This window comes from Vanessa tameamea, chromosome 15, assembly GCF_037043105.1.
Source record: "Vanessa tameamea isolate UH-Manoa-2023 chromosome 15, ilVanTame1 primary haplotype, whole genome shotgun sequence".
Lineage (NCBI taxonomy): Eukaryota > Metazoa > Arthropoda > Insecta > Lepidoptera > Nymphalidae > Vanessa > Vanessa tameamea.
The window spans coordinates 6,842,411-6,850,624 of NC_087323.1; positions in this window are offsets into that span (position 1 = coordinate 6,842,411).

Genomic DNA, 8,214 nt, shown 5'->3' on the forward strand with positions numbered 1-8,214 from the left:
AGTTAGAGCTAAGAGACAGAAAGATAGTTTTAACATTAATTTAGAATCACGGGAGTCAAGTCATATAACGCCAACATTCAAATACATATATTTTTATGAGATGATGATAGATAAATAGATGAGATATAATTTTCATTCCGGGATTAGAAACGTGGACCTCAGAATAAGCAGTCTCATATTCCAGCCACTATACCGCGGTAGTTAAATAATCAAATAAATTCCGTTAAAGATTTCTTTTTAAATAACACATCATACCTGACTATAGTGCCATCGTTCTTTTTAATTATGTCGATTTTTTTCAGGCTTTTTAACAACTTCAATATGAGTACCTCGCATTTTCAGCTAAAATTAGGGGCATGCAAATTTGGAGGTTCAGCGATTCTAGTATAGACCACGCTTAGCAGTTATACCTACTTTTAATCGCAACCAGTCGTTAATGCACTTCATAGCGGAAAATTTTAATTAGGACTTATTTTTGTGGGATCAGGTTCGAAATAAACTCAATTGTAGTGTTGTGAAACTTAAAACGATTATTTTACTCTAAAAACGTCTTGCTTGACGGTGTCTTTTTTAATAAACATATTTTAAATTTTAAAACCCTTAACGGCTTTATTAATGAAAATTTTGGTTCAAAGGGGTGATCAGTCTTCTTTAGAATTTTAAATCAATTTTGACAGAAAGAGAAAAAGTGTTTAAATTTGTAATTTCGTTTCGTAATAATAATTACAGTCACTTATTTTACCTTGTTACTAATATTCTACATGCAAAAGTTTTGATATATGGTAGGTTATTTTTTATCCCGAGAAAATGGACCGTCCATCTGTGACCTGCAACCCTTCCCTCACCTGATACGCGGGCGGATCCGCGGCTGGAAACTACTATATAATATTTTCTTTTATATCATCATTTGGTTTTAGGAGAAATTTTGTGTCTTTAACGTATTTCGATGGTATACGAATACGTATACCGTCGAAATATGTGAATTCATTGTATATAATTACAAGCTCTATAACGTAGTTAGGCGGGGTTTTGGAACGCCACCTTGTATGAATATGGAGAGTCGCGGTTGTCGCTCTATCTTAATATGCATGAACTGCTAACTTATTAATTCACTACACAACTATGGTACAGCCATGGGAATTCACTTACTATGCCGCCAGCCGCGTTCAGTTTACTTTACCATTTGCCTGTTGACAGTGAAATATTCTATAATATCGAACAATGCTGCGCTTTGTCGATCGCGATGAAAGCCTTCGGATGAATAGGACATTGCCTGTACTGAAAAGTTAGTTTTTATTTTTTTAGGTATAGATGATATATACATCAGATTTTAGAACTAGAGGTTGAATGAATTTTGATACTGATGATTTGAAATAGAGTCGTTGTAGTTAAGAATAATCATTGTTTAATAATTCGAATTATGGCGTTTGATGATTATGGGATTTAGTGAATCAGTTTCGTTTCCAAATGGTTTTCAATTCAAACTCTAAGATTTGATAGTCGTTGAGCTTGTGCAACATTTTTTTGGGGTTGAGGATCTTGGAGAGATCTGTCAGCGGCTGCGGCTGTCACGAAGTTTTAAATGAAATCTGGGCTATGTCTGTGTAATTACAAACAACTCAGCGTCGTCTTAAGGTCGACGTCGACGCCGTCAAGCGTGTAATGGACTTTTCAAGTATTCGTAACGTGAAAACTTTCACTTCAGCTGACTTAAACGCCTCCGACAATGTGCTTAACGATGTTTTTAACTACTTCACTTCATTCCGTCACGATTGTAGGTTAAATTAATTATTCAACTGTCATTTTGAATCACGACACGATCTCTGTAGGTTACCTAGATTCCGGGAAGTTAAAATTATAAATCAATTTATTTAAGTGAAATTTCCTATTTATTGCAATTCTTCTATTTTCAAATCAGATTCATAATATTAGCTAGTTATCATTTTTGTTCGTTTTTTTTTTAAATAATAATAATATATGTACAATAAGAATTTATTGGAGATGTATAAATACCGAAAAGTTTGCGACGTCATATTTACTTTTATTTTTTTGGTATAAGTCATTGTTATAAAAATATTTAGAACCAGAGAAACTGAGAAGACGTTGAGGAAAACCAAAATTCATAATAACAAAAAAATATTGAATTAATTATATTTCCAACCTTTCCCTCGAACTCCACGTCTCTAATTTGTCATTTTGGCACAAAACCGACAGTAGACAGCACGTGCGTGCAAGCAGCGGCTAGGATATTAGTGACATTTCGAACATGGCATGCCACACACGTTCAACTAGACTTCGGAAAATGCATATTTACATAATTCTTGAAATCAAAAATGGAAACTATTTTGACTAGTACGAGTACAGAAATTTGCCCAAAATTCTATTACACGTAACTACGTACCTTTTTTTTTATTTTACGATGAGGAAATGCATTTACGCATGCCGCCCGGTCGGGGGACCGGGACGGGTATGTGGGACTCAACCATGACATGTGGGATCTAATACCCCGTACCAGGGCACGCTAATGCTAATGCCCTGTCCTACCCACTAAAACCATCCTCGGGTTTCCACCATGTCCGAGTGGTGAGGCCACGGGATCACCAAGTATTCATGAAAAGCGTGCTTAGTGCGTGCCTTCTCCCTCATCCTCCACGTGGGAATGTGGCGAACTCCCCAGAGTCCGCCACTGGAGGCTGCGCGTCAACGAAGTTGACGCCCTGCGGCGGATAAGATGGTAGGCTCCGCCGCTGACCACCGGTGTAAAACACCTGGGAGGCTCGAGTAGCGAGCCCTCCCATTCCCTCCTAGCCAACGAGGCCACTCACATGGTCCGCCCTGACGCCGATCAGGGACGTACCAGGAGCAGCCCCGCGGCATCCCTTCCGCCAATCTTAGCCGTGGCCGACTAGCAAGCTCAAGCCGGCCCCGTTGCCCAGGGTACACCACGAGGAAGTGACGGACATGTACCCCACGTAAGTACGTACCACAACTTGTGCAAGTATAATCTTACCGTTTTTTATTGTCTATTTGGAGAATTTGTTTGAACACATACATCGATACGAGCTCGCAGAAAGCTTAGGATATTCTAGCGGGTAGATAATAATTTAGATAATATTGTGTTGTTTTTTTGTTCATTTTATTATTTTCGAGTTTGTGTATATATTTATGCATATCTTTGCATATTATAAATACTTTTTTTAGCAATAGCAACACTCTACCATAAAATATGATTTTGATGATTAAAAATCACGACTAACGAGTGTTGGTGGATCTTTTTGCGCGACTATCGACTACCTATCTAAATTCGTTTTCTCTGTTATTAAGAAGCGCTCAAAGGACACAATTGCAACGATAACGAAATGAGAGGGATCGGAGGATCTTTGTGCAATCAGCGCGATTTATTCCCGGACGTGCTCAGGCACTCCTTGACCGGGTAATCGTGGTAACAACTGCAGCTCATCAAAAACGTGCCACTAGTCGCAATATACCAAGAACCTCTGTTAGGGAAAAAATAAACTCGTTAATTCACATTCAGAACTCCCAACAAAAATGTTTCTAATAGTAAATTTGCAATAATAAATGTTAATGTACTAAATATGTTTTAATATAATATTTGAAATATCAAGTCAAAAAGGATATATCAACGCGGTTTCATTTCCCGTTCATATCCGTAGCTATTTTCATTCGGTGTAATGGGAAAATTACCAGATTCAAAACACTTATTCGTTATGAAATTAAGTAATTATTTTTAATTTTCACGGAAAATTAGCTTAAGTTAAACTTTTAACGTAATTTATTTTGTATAGTAGAAAATGTTTTAAATATAATTTACAAAATAACATAACATAACATAAACAGCCTGTAAATTTCCCACTGCTGGGCTAAGGCCTCCTCTCCCTTTGAGGAGAAGGTATGGAGCATATTCCACCACGCTGCTCCAATGCGGGTTGGTGGAATACACATGTGGCAGAATTTCGTTGAAATTAGACACATGCAGGTTTCCTCACGATGTTTTCCTTCACCGCCGAGCACGAGATGAATTATAAACATAAATTAAGCACATGAAAATTCAGTGGTGCCTGCCTGGGTTTGAACCCGAAATCATCAGTTAAGATGCACGCGTTCTAACAACTGGACCATCTCGGCTCACGCTAATTTACAAATAGGAACATAATTATTTGTATATGTATATTTCAAGTATATTTTTTGTTTTATTTTCGTTAAATCTAATAATAACAAAGCAACAAGTCTAAAAGATGTCTGATTATATTGCCGATGTATGCGCTTCAGGCGGTGGGTGGGTGATTCAATAACTAAAGCTCATTATTGACAACATCGCTCAATTACGATAACAAAGACACGGTCAATACAATAATCCTAAAATGTAATTGGCTCTAGGTCTTGTGGAAAATTATATGTTAATATTAAATATTTAAGCCAAGTGGTTAGTTAGAACATGTTTATCATAAACGAAAATTACGGCTTCGAATGGGGGCAACTACCATTGGATTTTTGTGTGTTTAATTTGATTTTATAATAATTCATCTTGTGCTTGTCGGTATAGGAAGACGTCGTGAGGGAGCTGCATGTGTCATATGATAATCTTCCACATTTATATCTATCGGACCGATCTTCATGATGTTTTATCATTTAAATTTTCTTCCTAAAGGATAAAACATAAAAAATATGCAATTCATCCATTAAAAATTTGTTTGTTCTTATAAGGACGTCATATTTATGAAAGCGTTTTAAGCTTTATTTATTTAGGAGTATTGTCAATGTATACATGTCTGCCCCGTAACACACTAAACTGTTGATACGTGTATCATTGTCTGAAAATATCCTTGTCATTTATTGAATCCGTTGGTAAAGGAATTTTGCTTGCTATATTTATTTATATAACTAAGCTATATAACTATAGCTAAGCTATATTTATATAACGCCATAACTCAATGCAACAGAATGAAGGTAAAAGTATAGTTTCAGGAGACCATAACTAATGATTTTTGAGGTTTTTAATATAGATTACACGTTGGTTACGAATATCTAGAGTTGCTTTTAAAGGTTCCAACCAAATTGGCCACGGTAGGGAGCGAAACATGAGCAGGGAAGTTAGACGTTAATGCGGACTGAAAAATCTGATTAAAAACCTACACTGCTCAGAGTTCCCTCTGCCACATGATGAACCTGGCACCGTGAATCAAAGGAATCCTAAGAAGTTCGACTCGGATAGTAAGACACCTTCTTCACGCGATTGCGAGCGACCAGTACTCGATTCATTATTAATGCCCCAATACTGGATTTAAATTTAAGACGTCGAACTCTGCAGCCTTATAAATAAAAATTACTACTCAATAACTAAACTGCTGTCTTTTCAACGATAAATAAAGCCTCGCATCAGTCTAAAATGTAAGGTTGTATGCTTTGTTCAAATTTTACATAAAATGTACCCATAAGTCAAAGTTGTGTGTGGAAACGAAAATATTGGGGTGTTGAGTACACGTCATCAGTGGACTAACGAAGTGGGGTCCGGTACGTGACGATAATTCGGCCCCACGGGAGGCCTTTGTGCAATCAGTGCGGTTTCTTGCGGGAATATCGAGTGCCAATTTTTAGAGATCCGCATGTATTAAAAATAATCCAAATTTACAAGCTAACGGTCTTACTTACATTCCGAATTACTTTTAAAATGATGTTTGGATTGCTGATTAAATACTGAAATAATAAATTTAAACTTAACTTTGGCTTTAAGGCTTGATGTACCGTTCAAGATGGCAATAGTGAGATTATTCGTTTAGAATATATATTGTCAAACAGAAAGAAATGTCTTGTGTTTTTTGTATACAAGTAAAAGCATCACCATCAATAATCCACTTGACAATTTATACATAATATCAAATTTAAAATCGTTATCTATCTTTTATAAACCTTAACCTTGAATATGATTTACTTAAACATTTTTTATTAAATTGCTCAATTTACTTATATTCAGTAAAGAATTTGAAAAAGTCTACGAAGTAAGATAATAGATTAATTTAGATACAAAATGCTGTACCTCATTCCCTAGCCTCAATTAGTCTCCGCCGTACATAGAGTCGTGAGAAATTAACCTTCCCCTCGGTGGCTGTATCTTTTTTAAGGTCTAAATTTCCGTCAAAATATCCTAACATAAACGAAAAGTCTTTTAAGCATGGTGCTTAAATCTTTACACAAATTTTCACGTGTATAAAATAATTTTTAATGATATATTGCACTACATTGAAGCGTCATAAATATTTATGTCAAAAATACTTATACAATGTTGTAAAACTTAATATTATCTGGTGTACATATTGTACATAAATAGCTGACTGTTATTAAAATTACTAGTACTATTCATATTGTGATGTTGTAATCTTTTAATTATGGTAAATATATTTGTATTATAATATTTATATTTCGTATTAAAAGAAATATAAATGATAGTACAAAACGTGAGATCTCCTCGGATATGTCAATCAAATCCAATATATTGATAGAGGTAATCTTTAATTTGACATTTATTAGTTTAAATTTCTTGTCTATTATCTCAGAACAGAGATGATCCGATTATTATTAACGGGCTGGCCGAATACCATTCAGACCAAATAATCCAGAATCCCACAAAGACAAATAGGCCCACCCATTCAATGACTCTTTCCGAATCAATGAAGAATCTAAGACTTCTGATACATTATTTCACAAAAATAATTAATACTAAAATTTAAATTCCATTACGCCTAGAAATAATAACATATAGGCACACTAAAATAACTAATAAAAATTACAGATAAGACAGATGAAAGAGACGGGTGACAGACGTCGGTGGAGTTACAAATATAACAATTAAAAAAAAAAGTAGTACTTAGTGATTGAAATATGTCACTATTCTCTGACTTTGTTAATTACATAGAAGAAAAGCTTTAATGAAATTACAATTATAAAAAATATTTTAATGAGTTGTCGGAACCATTCTGTGATGAATCATTTCGTGTTTTGCCGACAATTTATTTCTCATAGTTACAGAAAGAAATATCTGTGACTTTGCCGCTTCACAGACTATTCCCAATCGACGCAGACGATGATTTTTGTAGATTCTAGCGCTTTCATCAAACTTTTTATACGTACTGTCATTTTGAATTTGTTATTTATAATATATCTTTATTTCTTATACTTCAAATTGAAAGATATATATAATACATTACTTGATATATCTATATTAATCTCTTTGATAAAATATCTATGATTATATAGATTATCTATGTAACTATAAAAATGTTGATATTGTTTCGTATATCGTTAAGCCTGTTCGTATTAGTAAAGTAATAAAAGAAACGAAACATTTTCAATGAGACAGATAAATATCCCGCTTATCTATTTCTATACAACGTAATTCTCATAACCAGCCCCAGTCCTCGGGCGTTGAGTCAATATGTTACCGGTACTATTGTCCTGCCGAAGCTCACTGGCTCTCAGTCAGATCTCGAGGCGAGTTCGAAATAATAAGCCTTGTAATTAGGATTTATGGCCCCTTTGCGATGATTAAATGGCGACCGCCATCATTAAAACCGAGTAATGTATGGGCTCGGAAACATCGGTATTACAGATGAGATTCGTAATCACAAATAATCTAGTTTGTTATTTATTTCATATTAAAAACTTTATTATATTTAAACAACTACTATTTTTAACTCATACAGTAACAGTTATTAAATTCACCATAAACAAAAAAACTTAAAATAATACAAATTAGAAGTTTTTTTTTTAAATTCTGTCAGACAAAAATCTTAAAATGACATGACAAATCTCGTGAGCTTATAGATGTGAATTATAGAATTTTTAAGATTCCTTTCGTATTCATTATTGCGATAAAATAAAACATACTAACCGAAGCAGAATTACTTTCTGACTTTTTCCCGAGTCAGTGAATCAGGATAGGTAGGAAGGCCGGCAGTTCCTGGCCGTCAATTAGACACGCGGGAGATTTATACGACGATCTATCTTACGCTTCCCGTAGTGGAAATTGTTTTTTCAAAAGATACTTTTTAAACGCGGTAGATAATAAAATACGAACAAAATGCTTCCGAGATATATTTATTTACTTCGGTAAAATTGTAACGAAAAATATTTTACAGTAATAGTATATAATTTTACAGTAAGTCGACTGATATTATATTGATACCGGTTCTTCTTGAT